At 36.3% G+C, this 21,372-nt stretch overlaps 1 protein-coding gene across 44 annotated transcripts in view; it reads left to right on the top strand.

The window, feature by feature from the left end:
* The window catches only part of LOC105489121 (protein tyrosine phosphatase receptor type D), a 2,338,800-nt gene that overhangs the window by 1,597,012 nt on the left and 720,416 nt on the right, over positions 1-21,372 (top strand). For 42 of the 44 annotated variants that reach the window (XM_011753819.3, XM_071078808.1, XM_071078779.1 and 39 more), the window contains one exon: positions 20,673-20,711. The gene's annotated coding sequence lies outside the window, so the exon portion shown is untranslated. Of the gene's footprint in view, positions 1-16,933; positions 16,980-20,672; positions 20,712-21,372 lie in introns of all 44 variants that reach the window. The other 2 variants (XM_071078768.1, XM_071078774.1) reach the window with 1 other exon arrangement.

Genomic DNA, 21,372 nt, shown 5'->3' with positions numbered 1-21,372 from the left:
CAGTCTGGCCAACATGGTGAAATCCCATCTCTACTAAAAATACAAAAAACTAACTGGGCGTGGTGATAGGCGTCTGTAATCCCAGCTACTTGGGAGGTTGAGGCAGGAGAAGTGCTTGAACCCAGAAGTGGAGGTTGCAGTGAGCCGAGATCATACCACCGAATTCTAGCCTGGGCAACAAGAACGAAACCACATCTCAAAAACAAAACAACAACAAAAAAAAGTCATCACGAACATTGAACAGATATTAAATTAGCCCCACTTAAACTTAAGAATTGTGTTTGTGTACATGTTCAGTTTGTGTACATGTTTGTATACATGTTCATTGTACATGTTCAGTACTATCAGCCTCTGTTATTTCTATGTGGGGGTGTTTAAAAGTACAGCGAAAGGGGAGAATTTTGCTGAGGAAAGTAAAATGAATATAACTGAGACTAAGGAAAGATGATGGACCAGCCAGCGTAGACCAAACTGTCCTGTGGTAGGTCCCAGCTGCCCAGCTGGGCTCATGCTCCCTAATGTGCTATTAAACATACATTACCTTCTCAGTTTCTCCCCACCTGCCCACCCACAATCTTTTTTTGATTTCTTATTCAGCTTACGTTGTGTGACTAGTTGGAAATATTATACATCCTAGAGGATTTTGTATCCAGACATGGAAGAGAGAGTAAGAATGTAGAAAGGGGAAGGGAACAAATCTGTAGTTAGCATTTGCTGTAGGTTTTCAATATTTTATTTATTTTATTAATTTCAGTCTTCTACACAACTCCGTGAAGTTATTCCCATTTTATAGATGGTGAACTAAGTTTTGAAAAAGTTAATTGGCTTTCCCAAAGTTGCATGGCTCAAACCAGATGCTAAACCATACTTGCCTGCTTCCTAAGTCCCTGCTCACGCAGTCCGCCAATGCTGGCTTTCACTGTGCTCCCAGGTGCCCTGAAATAAGACCCTCCAAGAATCTGGCCCTGGTGAAAAGCCTACTTATTCCACTCTTCCTAGCTTATTTAAATGCTTAATCCTATGATATCTTTGGACTTCCCTGTGGCCATTTTTGCTAGACAGCTTTCTGTACCACCTGATAAATCTTTTAAAGAAGGGAAAAACAAAGGGAATCATTCCAAGGGTACTTTTACCTTAAGCCCTTAGTAATGGAATAAGACTGATGGCTCCTGATGAACAATCCTCAGAGTTCAATTAGCAGTTGAGAGAGTAATTTTTAGAGCAGGGAATCCTCTTCAGAGCTCTGAAGTTTTACCATGTAAGCATGCTCTGTCCTAGAGCAAACTAGCTCTGCCATCCATTATATTTATAAAGAGTACGGCTGAAAAGTTCACCCTAGAGAAGTTCATCTTAATGGCTGAATCATTACGGTGAGGTTTGCTAACACAAACCATTGTCTCTATATCCTTTTTTCATTCTATTTCAGTCCTTCCTCAGACTCTTTATAGGATTAAAGTGACATATAAACATACATTTTACGAAACTTTTGACAAATCAGGTAACCTCCCTTAGCTTCAGTTTCCCTACCATAAAATGGAGGATTTGGACTAAATTATCTCTAAAATCCTTTCCAACTCCCACACTCTGGGTTTGTTTTAGCTTGAGATACACGTTGTTAGGCTCTGTAGTTTGTCCTAGATTTAATTCCAGATTCCAGGCACGGAGTGAGTTACTTCCTGATATTAACGGGTTTCTTAAATGTACATACCATTGTGTAGATGACATTTTATTTTTAACCCAGTACCCAACCTTGTAGATTGCATTGTGGAAGCATACATTTTTGTGCATTTGTCCTCAAACCAATTTAACTTTCATTTTTAAGGAGAGTTGGAAGCATCCCAGTTCATTGAACTATGAGAAAGTACAGAATGACCAAAGTTGTTAATGTTGGGTGTATTCTGTTGCTTTATTCTTGTCAAAACTTGAGCAGGCTCAACCAAGAGGCATTCTGAGATCTCATTAACAGGGTGGGATATGTGTGTATCAGGGGAGAGAGGTAAGACATGGGGACAAACAGGAGAGGAGGAAGGGAAACTATTAAATATAATCTTAATATTAGGGATATAAAGATAAAGAATACATTTTAGAATTTTCACCTAGCATCTTTGTCTAACCTATTCTCCCTCTCTGCCATAGAGCTCCTTTATACCTCATACTCAGTTTCCTCTATTAACATCTAACATTAGAGTGGTACGTTGAATTGCAATACAATTAATAAAGTACTATTGACCCATTATTATTAACTAAAGTCCATATTCTATTCAGATTTTCTTAATTTTTACTTAATGCTCTTTTGCTATTCCAGAATCCCATCTAGGATTTACATTATATTTAATATCATGTATCCTTAAGTTGCTGTTGGCTATGACAATTAAGACCCTATATTTTTAACAATCACTTCCTTTTTGTCTCAGTGTCTTCACTTGCTTATTTTATTTTCTTTATGTAAGCTGTCTTAAATTCCTCCTCTACTTAGAAGAGCATTAATTATTTACTCTTTTGTTTAGGAAATGTTCTGGAAATCCCTAGTTTCCACACAAACTGCCAAGTTTTTTTTTTTTTTTTTAATTTTCTGAAAATTTGCAAATGAGGAAGGCAATCCTAGCCAGAGGCCAATAAGAATTTATGATTATTGAATCAAGACTTTCCTTGGATGCCAAAAGGAGAATAATCTTTATTAGTGAGTCAGTCAGTTGAAACTCTTAAATCTTACACACTTGAAAAACAACCTAGTGAAGTTTCAAAAGAGGTAGGCACATTCGTTGAATGCTTATAGGCACACAAATATATAGTTAAGAATAATAAAGCACATTAATAGTTGAAAACATTAGCACTTACGCTACCATCATAAGTCTTCACATATCTTTCTATGTTTCAATATGTTTCTCCCAACCCAGAAATTCTCTCCACAAATGCTGTAGAGAAAGAAACACCTTCATTGTTGAATAAGCATTAAACCAGACTGTCATGTGCATTACAGGCACTCCACTAAGAAAGCGCACGGAAAGGAAAAAAAAAAACAAAATCTCACCCTTCTCTATAGCCAAGCAAATATACCCAATTACACACATATTTTCAAGATAAACAATAACTAGTCCTCAGGTTAGAGGACTTGACAGCACCACTGGGCATACAGTCCATCCCAACTTTACCTGGTAATTGAGGTGACCATCTATGTTACCTAACTGGCTGTATCCAGAGGAGAGAGGAAGCAGGGGAAGAACACCTTATGACAGGAGGGAGGTTTATAACTTGGAGCGTGGAGCCAGCTGATGTTAGGCTCCTGCCTTCCCGTGGAAAACTGTAAGATGGGGGCACCATCCCCTTTGATATTTACATTTCAAAGAGATGAGTCTCGGGTCTTTGAAAGAGACATTCCTAGATAATAAAGCTGACAAAAGGCTTATTTATGTCTAAAAAGATACATTTCAAAAAGACAGAGAAGGTGCTTTATATACAGGTTTTCTACAGTACACGTTCTGATCAGGAGGAAAAGGAAATAGCTCTTATTTTAAGCAGGAGGAATTAAGCCTCCTGTTTTTCATTTCTTTACATCCTTACACTAGGCAAAGATTTCTTTTTTCATTCATGCAAAAGTGTTCACTGAGCAGAGGACCACAGACATGTGCCAGACTCTATGCTAGACACTATGAATACAAATATTTAGTGAGATGCAAAAAATCCAATCCCACACTCCAGAAGCTCACCATCTAGGAATCTAGACTCTATGAGCCACAGTATCACCTTAGTTCGCTTACAGGTCCCCAGAAGTCCCTCCTGCAAAGAGATGAGAAATCTGAATAACTCAGACCAAGATTTCAGACCGCACCAGGCACTGAAAGTTCTTGGTTGGTTCAGAGAAAGGCACCAAATGAATATTCGTGCATGTTGAAGTTATTTTCTACTACTAATAAGTAGCATTCATTGAGTGGTATTCCTGTCCCATGCACTGCATTGCTGAGTCTCACAACATCCCTGTGAGGTAGATGTTATTTCTATTCCCATTTTACAGATGAGTCTGGGCAGACGGATATCTCTCCTCTAGACACAGAGCTAGTAAATGGGGAGCTGTGATGTGAACACGGTTAATCTGACTCCACAGTCTGACTACACTGTAGCCACTATGTATGAATGTAGATTAGGAAAAAAAAAAAAGCCATCACCACTGACTGAGCTCTTTATCTTATAGAATTATGTACAAGCTCAGTAAAAAAAAAAAAGGCTACCTCAAAAAAGAATCATTCCCTATGTTTACAATGCACTTCACCGTCTTCAAATCAGTTGTTCTGCCTAGTTTCGTTTGATGTTCACAACAACCTTGGGAGACACGTAGTGCAGGTATTTTAAACCCAGGTTAGGCATTGAAAAACCTCAGACTCACAAGTTAAATAACTTGTCCAACATCAAACAGCTAGTGAGTGGAAGAGCTGGGACTCCATTCCAGAGCTCATAACAACTGTGGTTACTTGTGGCATGAAATTGGAAAATCCCAACCTGGAGATAGATACGCTGTATATGGATTCCTAACAGAGCTCTAGAGATTCCAGGATTCACCTGTATTCTACTGCTGTGTCCCAGAAGACAAGCCAGAGTAAATGTTAGTTCTGCCAAATCTGGCACACTGTGCAATACTCACTCAAGTATGCCTTTGTTTTCCTTCGTGTGACTTGTAAATAAAATTCCATTTGCTTGATATTCCCTGTGGCTAAAGAGTAATGTTTAAGCCTTTCAAGCTTATTTCTACTGTGCTTCCTGGAGAATTTTGTATACTACTTACCCCAAAATGGGCCCTGTTCTGCAGTTTTTATTCAGGTAAAACTAATGGAGTTTCCCCCAGAGTGAGGAATGTGTAATCAATCCTATTGTTTGATTTCAATGGGTTATTATGGGTGGGAGAATTGTTATACCAGAGGCAATTTAGAAAATCAGGTACAATTGACTCAAGTCAATTTACATACTGCAGTCCCAACAGCAAAAAGTCATGGTGTTTCACGCCTGAGATAGCGTAATCATCAAATGAGACCACCTGGGCAACTAACTAAACCCAAGAGAGAATAAAAGAATAGAGACAGAGAGAGACAGAGAAAGAGAAGGGGAGGGGAGAGCAGGAGAGAGGTTGGTTTAAACACAGGCACATTCAGAATTGCAGCCAATCAAAGAAGGGAAAAATAATTTTCCAAGTATCTATCTCTAGTATTTTCCAAAAGATATTCACAATCAGAATCATCTAATGATGAATCCTTTTATAGACTCTCATGTGGCTGGCCCTGCATTTAATATTAGTGTGTATTGCGGTTGGATGTTCTTCTGACAAAGTTGGAAAAATTCCCCTTTCTGAGATATGGGAAAGATTGGAAAGCGCTGAGTGGAGCAGCAGAAATTGTGATTCCAGTCTGAACACAGCCATTAACTTTCCTTATGTCTTGGGCAAGTCAGCTAATTCTTAGGCCTATGTTTCCTCCTCTTTATGAGACTTTGGATCATATCTTTTCTAAAGCCTTCTCCAGCCATAAAGTTTGGTGTTTCTAACTCCGTCACACATCCTTGGAAAAGGGATGCACTGTGGGAAAACACTGATATGATTACTGCCAAATTGTGTGTCATGTCTATGGACTATACCCAGTGAGCCAAATGAGAAAAGAAGGTCAAGGGAGAACAGAGGGAAAGAGTACAGCTGCCCAGGCCAGCATACAAATGCATCTCCATTAGGAAAGGATAAGTACATGCGCGAGCACTACAGATGGCGGGTGATTAGTATCGTCTTTGCAGTGGAAGATAATGTAGCCCACATTTCAATAATATGAAGTGTATCTGCTGGTCTGAGAGTCCCTTACAGAGAGGTTTCCCTAGTGCACATGGGGAAGGGACAGGAAGGCAGGCTGGAAGGGAAGACGCCAAGATATTTGTACAAACCAGCTAGGTTTATAGATATTGTCTCCGTATCTTCACTGCAACCCTAAGAAGTCATTAATATAAGCTCTGTTTGCAGGAACTTGAACTTGGAAAGATTAAGCAATTTAGCCAAGGTAAAAAAAAATAAAACAAAACCCTGGTAAGGGCCAGAGCTGGGATGCAAACCTTGTCTGAACTACAAAAGTGCTTCCCAACACATTGAATATGCAGAAAATGTCACGTCCTTTTAATCATATATATTTTTTTCTAGCACCAATTTCTCACTCCTATTTATGCATCTTTTCAGAGCATGACCCAAAGGTACACAACATTGCCCGCAGTCCTTGGGGGCAGGGGAGGGAGAGACATTCATTTTTGTCTCCATTTCCATCCCTCATAATGATTTTTGCTTCATGACTGCCCATTTCATCCATTTCAGCTTATTAAAAACAAGGCCTCTCTGTTTTTGTATAATGCTGTTTATATTGTTGGAAGTTAAATATCTTTAACGGTTCACAGGCAGGCGGGTGTCGGTGCTGAGAGCTGTGTCAGCATGAAGACAGCAACGCCACACCATGAAAAGCAATTGCAGTTTTGAGAAGCTGCAGCTATTTGCAATCCTCGTTTCAAAAAGATCACTTTCAGAATGTGGCGTTGGGTGGAAATGGATGCAGTCATCATTTTTAGGGGCTTTGTTGAGCTGTAGCAGCTGGGAACTCTCTTTTCTCATCTCCTACAACCCACAGACCCTCACGCGAAACAGGAGGTAAAAATGCCGTTGTCCTTAAAATAAAACTTGGCTGTGTGGCCACATATTTTAAGAAAATTTTTATGGAAAAAAAAAAAAAGCTTTTTATAATGAAAAAAAAAAAAAAGATTACAGGAGTTCAAATAAAACCTAACCAGACATGAAAAATACGTGTTTATCCTTAATAAATATAAAAGAATCAAAATCTGTAGATAAGACCAATAGGTAGTCTTCCATTTAGTAAAATGGCCCATTTTTTGACTTTCCAATTCTACCATCCTTCTGCCCTTGCTCAAATACCAGCACCTCCAGGAAGCCTCGTCCCATTTATTCTATGAGGCATTTTTTGTTCTTTCACCTAACTCCTAATATGTTTTTATCTGAGCACTTTTGTCAGGTGTCTCTTTCCTATTTGTACTCTGATTATTTGTGCATGAATTTTGTCTTCACTACAGGCTCCTTCAAGAAGAAATTCACACTTTCATAATTTATATATACAACATTCCAGTCACTGATGGACTATGTATATAATGGTAGTCCCATAACATTATAATGGAGCTGAAAATTTTCTGTCTCCTAATGGTGTCATAGTCATCGTAATGTCATAGTGCAACATATTCCCTTCTGCATGGTTGTATATGTTTAGATCCACAAATATCATTCTGTTACAATTGACTACAGTATTCAATACAGTAACATGCTATACAAGTTGTGGCCTAGGAGCTATAGGCTCTACTGCATAGCCAAGTTGTGTAGTAGGCTATACTATCTAGATTTGTGTAAGCACACTCTATGATGTTCACACAACAACAGAATTGCCTAACAATGCATTTCTCAGAATCAGTCACTGTCATTAAGTGACACATGACTATATTCATTAAACAAATGTGATTTGACAGTCTACTAGGTGCCAATGGCCTTTCAGGTGTTCATAATATAAATACTAGTAAGTATTCCTCGTGGTTCTGTTCCTGGCTCTGCATCAAAGAACTGTCAACAAGTCACCACATGAAATCTTACTGTCACCCTTGAATTCCACATTCAATTCTACCAAGATGGTCATCAAGTCTCTATCATCAATTTAACCATTCCCCCTATTTCCACGTCCATTTTGCCAAAGTCTTAAGTACGTTCACTCCTGGATGTCCCACCATTATATCAGATTCAGCCATCTACCTGTTCCTTATGTTCTTCATTCCACTGAGAGATTAATCATCCTCAGAACTCCACCACTACATATGAATAAGAACCAGTTCCTTCCTCAAGGATCTTAGATTTAAGTATGGAAAATAGACATGTAGACATGTGTATAAATTGCAATCTAGAGTATGCAGGATACATATTGGATTCATTTATATAACCTTTTAAGTATCTTAGCACCTTGTTGAATTAATAAAGGTGGATTCCACTCTTAAACAACAGTAAAGGTTCTACAGAAAAATAATGGATAAAAACTGGTGGAGAAATAAAAAACCAATGATGACATATGGATTCTTGGGAGAACCGTGACTTTTGACAGTCCAGATCAATTATTCCTGCTAACCTTAGCCCTAAATCTTTCTTTATTGGCTCTGTTTCCTTTATGCATGGTATATTTTAAGCAGTAAGGGCAGTCCTAGAGAGGCAGCCAGATGGAGTACAAAAACATAGCTTTCAAGTTAGGAGACTTGGTATGTACAAAAAAAAGATAATATCAGTCTGTCTGTGGTAAGTGTTGATTGAGGATGCAGATATTAAATGCTACAGTAAACAATAAGTCTGACCTTCTTCAGAAGAAAGTTTATTTGATAGGTATACTTACCAGTGAATGAGAAAAGAACAAAGATACCTGTTTTAAAAAAAAAAAAAAAAAGGGCCCAAGTGTGGCCCATGTGATCCAAAGGCAGTAAGATAAATCATGGAACATCTGCTGTTTCTGAGATTTCATGGTTGAGGGTTGCATTCCTGCCAGATAGTATATTGATGCTAAATAATAAAATGCCATCTACATCCTTTCATACATTTCCTATTAGCTAGTTCTTTCTCATTGGCATTTTTTTCTTCCTTAGGCTCCATGATCCTACACTATTCTCTTCCCATTTTCTTGATTGATCCATTTATCTTTGTAGATCATCCATTTTCTACATCCTTTCATACATTTCCTGTTAGCTAGTTCTTTCTCATTGGCATTTTTTTCTTCCTTAGGCTCCATGATCCTACACGGTTCTCTTCCCATTTTCTTGATTGATCCATCTATCTTTGATCATCCATTTTCAACCATCAAATATCAGTATTTCCCATGGTTCAGTTCCTGGCTCTGCATCAAAGAACTGTAAATGAGTCACCACCTGAAATCGTACTGTCACCCTTGAATTCCACATTCAATTCTACCAAGATGATCATCAAATGTCTTTCATCAATTTAACCATTCCCCTTATTTCCACATCCATTTTACCAAAGTCTTAAGTACGTTTTCTCCCGGATGTCCCACCATTAAATCAGACTCGGCCATCTACCTGTTCCTTACATTCTTAATTCCACTGAGATATTAATGATCCTCACAACTCCACCACTACCGTACATTCTAGGACTTACAACTCTCCTCACCAAAGAGGTTTTCCCATCAAATTCCATCACCATTCTGCTTGCCTCCTCAGTTTACAGTCTCAGGCATATTTGATCCCTCCCTTTTCCTGTCTCCATGCCTAGTCACTGGAGTTAATTATTCTGAAAGTCTTCTTTTATAATGTCTCTGGCACTAGGAACAATTTAAAATAACATTTTGTTGAGTTCAAGTAGCCAGGCACACAAGAAAGTGTACGTTGCTACCCAGTTTTTCCCATTGCCACCTGCTTTATCCAGCCCTTGTTATCTCATGTGTGGTGCCTTGAGTAGGTTATCATTTTTTAAATTTCTAATCTCTAGCCTCTCCTAACCAGTCAGCACTTTTTAGTCTGATTCCTTTTCTTAAAAATACATATTTAATAACCTCAACCTTCCAACAGTTACTCAATAGCTTGACACTGTCCAACAGAAATATAATGCAAGTCACAAATGTGAACCATGTATGTAATTTAAATTTTCTAGTAGCCATACTATAAAACGTAACTATAAATATGTGAAATTAGTGTTAATAATATTATATTTACCCAATATAGCCAAAATATTCTCATTTTAATAGATAATAATGACTAACATTAATGAGATATTTCACATTATTTTTCATACTGAATCTTCACAATCATACATCTCAATTCTTACTAGCCACAGTTGAAGTGCCCTATAGCCATATGTGACTAGTGGCTACCATATTGGACAATGCAGCTCTACAAAATACTCTGTGCCCCACATTTTCATTCCTTGCTTATGCTTCTACTTTTATATCTGTCCTCCTTCCAATATAATTAAATACTAATAATATATATGGCTCTCTCACTTAAATTCTAACTTGCCTGGGCAAACTTCCCCAACCATCACAAGACTGTGATTTCATCTCATGAGATGCATTAGCTGTACCACTCAGCTGGCATTTCCCATGTGCTACTTTCTGTAATTAATGCATGAGAACTGCACCCTAGCCAGATTGCCAATATCTTGAAGACTAATTCTTCTCTCTGTACCTCATATCACTTAGTATAATGTCTTTCATAGAGAAGACACAGTAAATATTTGTTGATGGAGTGATGATAAAATGGAGTTACTATAGCATAAATAAATAAATAGACTTTATTAATCAAGTCTTATATAATTTATCAACTGACTGTGATACCGCACTATACTGTCACAAATATAATTGTTAGTTTAGGTTTCTGGGTTTTAGTAAATATTTATTTTCTGAAATGTAATACATTCCTGTTTTAGAAGGACAAATGAAATATCAGAAATTTAAAAGTAACACAAACTAAATAGAAAGTCAAGTGACCTGCTATAATTTTAGCTCTGCAATTTATTTGTATATGGAATGGTGAGAATATTGATAGCTGAAATATAGTGAGCATAATAGTATTATGAAAGACATAATTTAGTGAGCTTCAAAAAATATTGTCTGATTATCTTATCAGTATGGAAGAATTCTCAGAAACATATTTAGAAGATTTAATAAAAGAATGTGTTGGAAGAAAGTGATTTGATAAGGGATATCCAACATCAATTTGTGATAGGGAGGTTTTGTGCAATTACTCTGTCGATGTGTTGAAAGGCAGTGGCAAATGCTTTGTCAGGGAATGGTAAATGCAATGGTGGGGTATACGTTTACTTACACAAGGAGCCCTTGATGAGATTTCACACAAAGAATTAGAGATTAAAGAAATGAGTCCTGGTGTAGAGGATAAAGAAACTAAATGTGGCTAATATTTTTTCATCACAGGGGATTTTTTTATGTTATCACCATTTTATATAACAAGAACTGTTAGTACACCAAATGGCAGTTAGTTTGAAGGGCATGATTCAATAACATAAAAATTTAGGATAAGTTTGACAAAGCAGATCTTATGTAAAATGTAAAATAAATGAAATCTGTACTTAGAGATAACAAACTTCACCATCACTAAACACCCTGTTCTCCCTTTAAGCCTAAGTATTCCCGGTTACAACCCATATCCTCTCCATGATATGTGATAGGATTTTTCAAATGTACTCTGATTTTATTGAGACCTCTTGATAGATAGCTCTTGAAGATTTTATGATACAAATATGCAGTATAATAACTGGAATTAGGGTAATTAACTGGGTTGAAAGCCCCACATCAACACTTAATATTATACTATACTCTTCCTGTTAATAATATTGATGCTGAAATCCAAAATTTATATTTACAAGAGTAATTTAGAAAAAAAATGATTTTTAAACTCGATCAGTATTTTTAAAAACTTCCATATCACTACAAACAAAATCACAGTGTTTGTATAGTGTACCTGTGCATTTTCCATGTAACAGCTTTTGTCAAATGGATAAAACCCTGACATGCAGATATATACATTGTGTATCTATCTATTCTTCTTAAAATTAAGGTTATTGCTAATTTAAATGCAGGCAGAGAGCCTTGTGGGGGAACAAATTCTTTCTTGGTTGATCGTTACATTTGGCAAATCCACCTGGAAAAGCAGAGAGGGAAGGTAGTAAATGAGCTGGACAAAATTCAGAATGTATGCCAGATGTCACGCAAGAAAGCTGAAGTACAATCTGAAATAGTAATGGGTGGAACACCAGACATAGCAGGTGCCAGAGCCAAGGATAGAGAGGGGAGTATCCAGTGAAGGAGAAAAGCCGTAACTGGGAGAAAGAAATCAGCACTCCAGCAGAAGGCTCAAACAGACAAAAGTAGGTTTAAGAGATGAAGCTCTGGCTGGGGAGATTCCTTCCTGGAATGTGAATTGAAACTTGCTTTCTTTGGCTTATAAGGCTAAAATGTCCGAGTAGGAGAGTCCAGCTTAGAGAAGAGAGGTTTGGAGCATGGGTAGGTAGAGAAAGAGAAAGCTATAAAGGTGTCTGTTAATCATAGTTCTTATGAAAATAAAGCAGTTTGAATTTCAGAGATCTAATTCCTACATGAAGCTATTAAATCTTGTAAATGCTTCTTCAGCATTCATGTTGATGCAGAACACTGGCAAATGCCTTTAAGAAGAAATAGAAACCAAAAAATCAAGAGCAGGAATCAACTTTGGGCTTAAAAGATGAAAAACCATTACCATTATGGGCAGCAACAAAACATACAGAAAATAAAACTGAACAAACCCTGGACAGGAAACCAGACTCCATGACTACCTTGCTGTGTCACATTTAGACAAAGAAAGACAGTTTCTTAAACTATCTAATGGATAATAAGCTTGATCTTTATTGTATTCCTCATTATTGTCATGGTAGCTCTCTGTTACCTTACTATGGTCAACTTACCATGACTTACAAAGCCTTACATAATCTAACATCTGGCCTACACCTCTTCTCTTACCTGTCTTAAACCAGGCTTTTCATGGCTCATCATGCTCCAGCCACACTGGACACATTTGTGTTCTTCAAGCACTAAAGCTGGTCCCTGTGCCAGAGCCTTTACATGTATTTCTTTTTCTAGAGGTCTTTACCCCTTCCTCTTGGCAGGGCTGTTCTTTCTTTTGCTAAGATCTCAGCTCAAATTATCAGCTATCTATAAGGCCTTCCTGACTATCCTCTATAGTATTACCCAACACTGCCCATTCACTACCACAATACACTGTTTTATTTTTTCATGGCACTTAGTTTTCATTGAAATTATACATCCATACACTTGTCTTACTTTCTTTTCTTTTCTTTCTTTCTTTCTCTCTTTCTCATTTAGTACCTGTTACCCATTAGCATAAAATGTTTATCTGAGCAGACTATAATTCCTAGTGTCTAGAAAAGAACTCATGGTAGATGCTCAAATATATGTGTTGAATCAATAAATGATGAAGTAAATATTAAGTGCTAAATATCCATTACATTTTTTTCTAATCACAGCAGTTATGAAAGATAAGTATTATTTTCTTTTTTATATCTATTTTACTGAAAAGGAGACTGACTTTTATGAGAGATTTACTTGCCCAAGATCATGTGACTACTAAATATGTCCTGAAAACTCATGCTTTTTCCATTACAATATCTTCCTTACCCACTCCCAAATTATTGTGAGTATTACATGAGATAGTGAACAGACTAAAAAGCATTATAATAATTTGAGAGATTTTCTTTCAGTTCTCCTCATTGTTGGTGTGGCATGCTTCTTTGCTAACCACTAGTGAATATTAGCTAGTTTACAATCTTTGAAGCTCCATGGGTTTTCTAGTCTTTTATCAGGGAATAAGAATGTCTAAGTCAAAGTCTAGAGGAGTATACACAGGAATACACATCTGCTCATGAATTCCCTTAAGATTACATTCACAATTTTGCTGCTGTGCTCAAAGAAGCCACATTCTGTACAGTGACATCAACATTAAGACAAAGCATTGGGCAGCTTATCAGAACATAGGAAAACTTTTCACAAAGATGGTACTGCAGGGTGGTTCTTGTCTGAATCTTAGCCATACCAGTAAAGCCTCCCTCTTTGGAAAAAATGTCAAAAAAAAAGCTAGTTACACCATCTTGCTCTTCCAGGATAATAAAGGAAAAATTAAGTCATAAAATAATAAAGCAATGAAAAATGTTTGCACACTTTCAAGGGAAAGAAAAAGTAAAATATAACTGATAGAATAGTGAATAAAAATATATCTGTGTAAACAATCCAAAAAATTTACAAGGGACTAAACAACAATAAACTAAATGCAACATTGATTCAAATTTGAATGAAAATGGGGTAATAAAAATGAGGCATAAAACTTTTCTTAATTTGTTCATCTATTTATAATCACTTTTGCATCTACTTGAAGTGAAAAAGCTGTTAAACTTTCTCTTGGGTTTTAGGATGAATCTCGGCATATGTTAATTCTGAAAATGTTAAAGTCATCATTGGTCTTTTTAATCAAATCTTTATGTTTATAATCAATACTCTTAATATATTAAAAGTTATTACAAGTAATTATAGAAGACATGTGTGCTAATAGATAAATAGGCAAAAAATACATGAAGGAGCATTTCATAAACTAACAAATACAAATAAAAAAATAAACTTTTCAACAGAACTGGTAACCAAAGAAACACTATTAAAACCATAAAATAAATAATTTTATTTATCAAATTGGCACAGATTTTAAAATGATAATAGCTACTATTAGCTTCGGTGTGGAGAACTTGGAACTCTCCTGTCTTGCTTGTAGGAGTGATAAATGTTATTACATTTTTGAAGTGTAATTTGGCAATAGATATTACAATTTTTGTAATTTAATATGCAGGCTTGACTGCATCCAGCAATTCATCCTAAGGAATTAATCATGATTCATGCAAAGATATAGCCTGAAGGATGTTTATCATGAGGCTGTTTATACAAAAAAAACCCAAAAAACAAAGAACCAACAATAGCCTTTTTGACAGGTCTAACAAATTATGTTTCATCCATAAAATTAAAATTTAAAATAACTATGCACTACCTAAATATGCTGTAGAAAAAACATTCTCATCATTTAAAAATACTCATGGAAAAGTAAGTAAAAAAAGAGAACATGACACTATTAATGAACTTATAAAATATATATTAATGCATAGAAAAGAGACTGGGTAGCTGTATACCCGAAAGTTAAGAGCAGTTGCCTCTCAGTGATAGGATTATGAATGACTTTCATTTTCTTATTTTTTCTTCAATGTATTTTGTAAATTTCAATGGTGATTATATTAAATTATTTTTACAAAAATAAAAATTTGTATTATTTTTATAAGGTATAAAATGATTATCAATGATTTAATCTTAACTGAAGTGACATAATGAGAAAGCTGGGCAATATCACAGGTTATAGAGAAAAGAAGAAAAGAAAGTAAATTATAAGACTAAGAAAACAACAAAATAGTCACTTCCTTTGCAGCAACATGGATGGAGATGGAGGTCATAATCCTAAGCAAACTAACTCATGAACAGGAAACCAAATACCTTGTTTTCTCACTTACAAGTGGAGCTAAATATTGAGCACACATGGAGATAAACATTGGAGTAACAGACACTGTGGATTATTAGACCTGGCGGGGAGAGCGGGGGGTGTGAGTTGAAAAGCTGTCTAGTGGATACTATACTCACTAGCTGGATGCAATATACCCATGTAACACACCTGCACATGGACCCCTTGTATCTAAAATAAAGTTGAAATTTAAGATTAAATAAAAGCAACTAAGTGTAAATAGAAGAATGGAAATGATGGAAAAATCATATTTCAGAATTGTGTTTCAGTCCAAGTAATCCACCAAGAGACCTTTTGTGTTTATCATGTGTGCCAAAAATTCTTATTCAGGAAAGTGTGCAAAGTAAAAAGAAAGAAAAACAAAATGCACATTTCTTTAATCGATATATGAAGAGTTGATATTTATTTCTGGGCCTTAGTAACAACTTGGAAAATTCTAAATGAAATTAAATGCAGTACACAAACTCAGTTCACTGAACGTTTCTTTTGAGTAATATCAAGTGCCACATTTCGCTAGGATGTCTCACTTACTGTTGTGATGGTGTTATTTGCGCAGTCTGTGGTACTTTACACTGTACAAAGCATTTGCATGCACTTTATCCCACTTATTCCTACCAAAACCCTGTGAAGTTATTTGTATAAGTTCCATTTTACAAATGAAGAAACAAAAATCTGGGATGTTGACTTCCAAACATCCCCTAATGTTCAAAGCCAAGGGAAACCAACAAAACCAAATCTACCATGGATTATTCTCAGGCTGAGCATTACCTTGAAAAATGCCAGTCATGCCAGACATGAAATGTCTACATTTCATTTTCCTTCTATAATAATACACTATAATTCCAATATTGTTTGCTCTGTTTCTGCGGTTGATCTCTACGAACATGTAAAAGCAACTGTTTTTCAGTATTCCAATACAGATTTTCCAGCTACTTTCAGCGAATCATATTACAGTTTCTCCATATTCTATGCACATGTTGCAAAGAAAGAGTGTTCAAGTTCTGCAAATTATGTTGACTTCTTTGAAAATCTTAGCAAAGCTCTGTACAGTCATGCATCACTTAACAACAAGAATACGTTCTGAGAAATGCATCCTTAGGCGATTTCGTCATTGTGCAAAGATCATAGAACATACTTACAGAAACCTAGATGGCTCAGCCTACCACACACTTAGGTTATGTGGTATAGCCTATTGTTCTTAGGATACAAACCTGTACAGAATGTTACTGTACTGAATATTGTAAGCAACTCTAACACAATGGCCAGTGTATGTGTGTCTAAATATAACTAAACAAGGAAAAGGTACAATAAAAATACAGTACAAAAGATTAAAAATAGTACACCTGCATGGGACACTTACAATGAATGGAGCTTTCAGGACTGGAAGTTGCTCTAGGTGAATCAACGAGTGAGCAGTGAGTAATGTGAAGGACTAGGACAAGACTGCACACTACTATAGACTTTATAAACACTGCACACTTAGACTACGGTAAATGCATTTTAAAATATTTTCTTGCTTCAATAATCAATTAACCTTACCTTACTGTAAGCTAACTTTTTTTTTACATTTTTTATTTTTATTTTTATTTTACTTTAAGTCCTGGGATACATGTGTATCCAGAATATGCAAGTTTGTTACACAGGTATACATGTGCCACGATGGTTTGCTGCACCTATGAACCGGTCATCCAGATTTTAAGCCCCGCATGTGTTAGCTGTTTGTCCTAATGTTCTCCCTCCCCCTGCCCCCACCCCACTACAGGTTCCAGTGTTTGATGTTCCCCTCCGGGTGCCCATGTGTTCTCATTGTAAGCTAAGATTTTTTACTTTATAAACTTTTAAAAACTTTTTTACTCTTTTGTAATAACACTTAGCTTAAAGCACACATTGTACAGCTGTACAAAAATATTTCTGTATATGCTCATTCTACATATTTTTTTCTTTCTACATTTTTTGTGTACCTAAAACTTTTTTTTTTTTTTTTTTTTGAGAGGAAGTCTTGCTCATCGCCCAGGCTGGAGTGCAGTGGCGTGATCTCGGCTCACTACAAGCTCCGACTCCCGGGTTCATGCCATTCTCCTGTCTCAGCCTCCCGAGTAGCTGGGACTACAGGCGTCCACCACTATGCCCGCTAATTTTTTTGTATTTTTAGCAGAGACAGGGTTTCACCGTGTTAGCCAGGATGGTCTCAATCTCCTGACCTACTTTTTTCTTTTTTTATTAGAAATTGAGACACAAACACACACATTAGGCCTACACAGGGTAAGAATCATCAGTAACATTCTCTTCCACATCTACATCTTGTCCCATTAGAAGATCTTCAGGGGCAATAACACACATGAAGCTGTCATCTCCTATGATAACACTGCCTTATTTTGGAATACCACCTGAGACCATTCTGTAGTTAACATTTTTTTTTTAAGTAGAAAGAGTACACTCTAAAATAACAATATGAAGTATAGCATAGTATGGTACATACATAAACCAGTAACATAGTCACTGATTATCAAGTATTAATACCATTGATCATTTATTATCAAGCATGAATGCCATTACTTTTTTTTTTTTTTTTTTTTTTTTTTTTTTTTTTGAGGCGGAGTCTCGCTCTGTCTCCCAGGCTGGAGTGCAGTGGCCGGTTCTCAGCTCACTGCAAGCTCCGCCTCCCGGGTTTACGCCATTCTCCCGCCTCAGCCTCCCGAGGAGCTGGGACTACAGGCGCCCGCCACCGCGCCCGGCTAGTTTTTTTTTTGTATTTTTTAGTAGAGACGGGGTTTCACCGTGTTAGCCGGGATGGTCTCGATTTCCTGACCTCGTGATCCACCTGCCTCGGCCTCCCAAAGTGCTGAGATTACAGGCGTGAGCCACGGCGCCCGGCCGAATGCCATTACTTTTAATGGCAAAAACTATTTGGTTGGTGCAACAGTAATTGCAGTTTTTGCCGTTAAACAGCTCCCACATCACTAGACGCTAAGAATTTTTCAGCTCCATTATCACCTTATGAGACCACTGCCATACATGCAGTCCGTTGTTGACTGATATGTTATGCAGCACGTGACTGTACTTCATTTCTAATTTGATTTTTAAGGTGTTTATGTAACAAAATATATGTTTATTTAAGAGATGTACTTTAGGGGAAGTGATTTACCTCTTAAATAACTAGACATCCAGAGACCTTTGAGGATAATTTAAAGGTTAAACTGGCAGCACATTAGGTTAATTGCTAAAATATTATATTTTTGTGTCCTGCCAACATTGTGAACATTTAAACATAAGCATTAGAAAGTAATCTCTAAAAAACACAAGAAATAATTAAAATTAGCTTCTGGCCTCTAGAACTGCTTTTCATTCTCATTCCAGTTATTTAGAGAATATACACATCCAAGTAGATACGTCATCTAGCATCCTGACGCTGGGTGCTTTTATCTATTCTCATTCAATGACCTTTGCTTCCATTTAATGACAGCCATTCACTCTATTAGATATATGCTGGCAATTCTCAAAATTAGTTGTGTAACTCAGCTTATCCTCTGGCTTCTAGAAACCCTTACCCAACTTAACATTTCCATTTGATTATCTCACAAGCATTTCAAATATAATATGTACAAAATGGAATTATTGTATTCCACTTAAATTTTATAATATTCTGAGTTTTTACCATCTCAGAAAATGGCAGCACATGCATCCAGTTGTTCAAACCAGAAACCTGCCCATCATTCTTGGTTCCTTATTTTGTCTTACCTTCACATTCAGTGCCTCAACCAGCCTTTTCTTTGTACCTTCTAACTATATCATGAATCAATCCAGCATCTTTTACATCTACTGTCAATGTGGTGGTCCAAGCCTTCTTACAAAATTTCACCTCCACTTTCAGTCACTGTCTCCTCAACCTAGTCATCACACAGCAAATAGATAATCTTTTAAAATAAAAATCGCAAGAGTACCAACTCCCATTAATTTATTGAATGGTTTATCCATGCATTTCATGCCTACATTAAATATATATTTCATATCCTTCCACTTTTTCAGAGCTTTATTAAGGTATAATTATCATATAATATACTGCACACATTAAAGCATGCCATTTGATGAGTTTAGACACAGGTATATGCCTATAAAGTCTTGAGCACAATCAAGATAACAATCACATCCATCAGCTCCAAAAGTTTATTTATTGCCCTTTTAATACCTCCCTCTACTCTTCTCTTCTCCTCCCATGTCTGCAGAGCACCATTGATTAGCTTTATGTAACTCAAGATCAGTTGTTATTTTCTAGGAATTTACAGAAATGAATTAATGTCTCCACTTGCCTCAGCTATTCACATAGAGTCCAGGTTAATTTCTTCATTTCCACTCTTCCAAAAAGGAAAAAAAAGTGAACAAGTTTAATGAAAATCATTGAGAAAGTGCCAACATATGTGCCCAGTTTTTAGAGTTGCTTATAAATTATAAAACTCCTGAAACACTACAACACTTTCATGGACTTGTATCTTTCTCAACCTTGATAACTAATTATATTAATAATAAACTTCCAGATTGTTATTGTTGTTGTTTTGAAACAGAATGTCACTTTGTCACCCAGGATGGAGTGCAGTGGTGCAGCCTTGGCTCACCGCAACCTCCGCCTCCTTGATTCAAGTGATTCTCCTGCCTCAGCCTCCTGAGTAGCTGGGATTACTGGTGCACGCCACCGCACCTGGCTAATTTTTTTTGTATTTTGAGTAGAGATGGGGTTTCACCATGTTGGCCAGGCTGCTGTCGAATTCCTGACCTTAAGTGATCTGCCCGCCTTGGCCTCCCCAAGTCCTGGGATCACAGGCATGAGCCACTGTGCCCAGCCAAACTTCCAGGTATATAATTAAAATTTTAGCAAGCCTTTCTCTCAGCCTAATTTTAAAATTAAGATTTCTTTTCTTTTCTTTTCTTTTTCCTTTTCTTTCCTTTCCTTTTCTTTTCTTTTCTTTCTTTCTCTTTCTTGCTTGATGACATTATTATCATAGTCTGGTAGATTCTGTCTTTCTATAATAAAAATCCTGTGATGTTGTTCAAAGAAACTCAATGAGCTTTCTGTATGTTTACCAAGGAATTAAAATCTTAACAAAGGTTTTCAGTACAAGAAATACTCCCTTTTGTAAGAATTCTTCATAGGTTTTTCTAGCATGTTTGTTTTTATTGAATGATACTTGATGGTTCTATATGTTATTTCTTTTCTACTATATATAATTTTAATTAGGGAATACATTTAATATTTTAAAACTATCATTTCTTTTTCCAGAATAATCATAACATGTTTTGCTTCTTGTTGCTTTAAAAGGAACATTTTAAATTGCTTTTTTACAACAATAAGTGTGAAAGGAAATGCCAAAATACAAACAATTTCACTTCTTGTTGGAATTTGACATTTCTACTAGCTAAGTAATATAAACATGCATCACCTAAATGAGCAGTATTTTAATAGCATCATTTTCACATTTTAATTGTTGTCACATTTCTTCTTTGTTTAGGGAGACGTCTGGTGAACACCCGTGGGATCTAAAGAACAAGTAAGATTTAAAGCATGCTGGGTTGTGTGCCTGACTTTCAAATTTTATTTATTTTATTGCTTAATAGTGTTTCTTTACTACTGTGGGTTATAGCTTCTTAACAAAATTGTTAGAAGTTTTCTTATGGGGTATAAGGAATAAAAGTGAACTTTCAACACTTTCAAATTATTTGGAGTCTTAAAATATATACATGAATTTTCTGTATGCAGTAGGCAGACACAAAAATACTATGTCTTTATGGACATAGATAGAGTGAAATTTCAAGTCCTAAATAATGTGTATGCTTTTATGCAGAAGAGGAAATACACATCTATAGACTGAGTTTTTACAAGATGATTTTTATAAGATATACTGTTTTATTTAACAATTGTCTTAGTGTGACCTCTAGCCTATCAATGGAGTAGGTCAGTGAGCAGTGAGTAGTTGATTCATTTCCCGAAACTCCACCTCGTGTGGAACATGATTCTGTTAACACCAGAGTATGAACAATACAATGACCACCCAGTATTGGAATGAGATGTGTTGGAATGGTTTTGAGAGAAACTTCAGTTAATGGAGTGGGAAGGAGAAAGTGTGAAGTGCAGTTGAAAGGAAAGCAAATAAGTAAGAGAAGAACTGAAAATAATAAAGAAGAGAAGACAGATCTTCAAAGAATAAACAA

This window comes from Macaca nemestrina, chromosome 14, assembly GCF_043159975.1.
Source record: "Macaca nemestrina isolate mMacNem1 chromosome 14, mMacNem.hap1, whole genome shotgun sequence".
Taxonomy (NCBI): Eukaryota; Metazoa; Chordata; class Mammalia; order Primates; family Cercopithecidae; genus Macaca; species Macaca nemestrina.
Note: the sequence above shows the minus strand (reverse complement) of the source record. Positions and strands in the feature narration are given on the sequence as shown.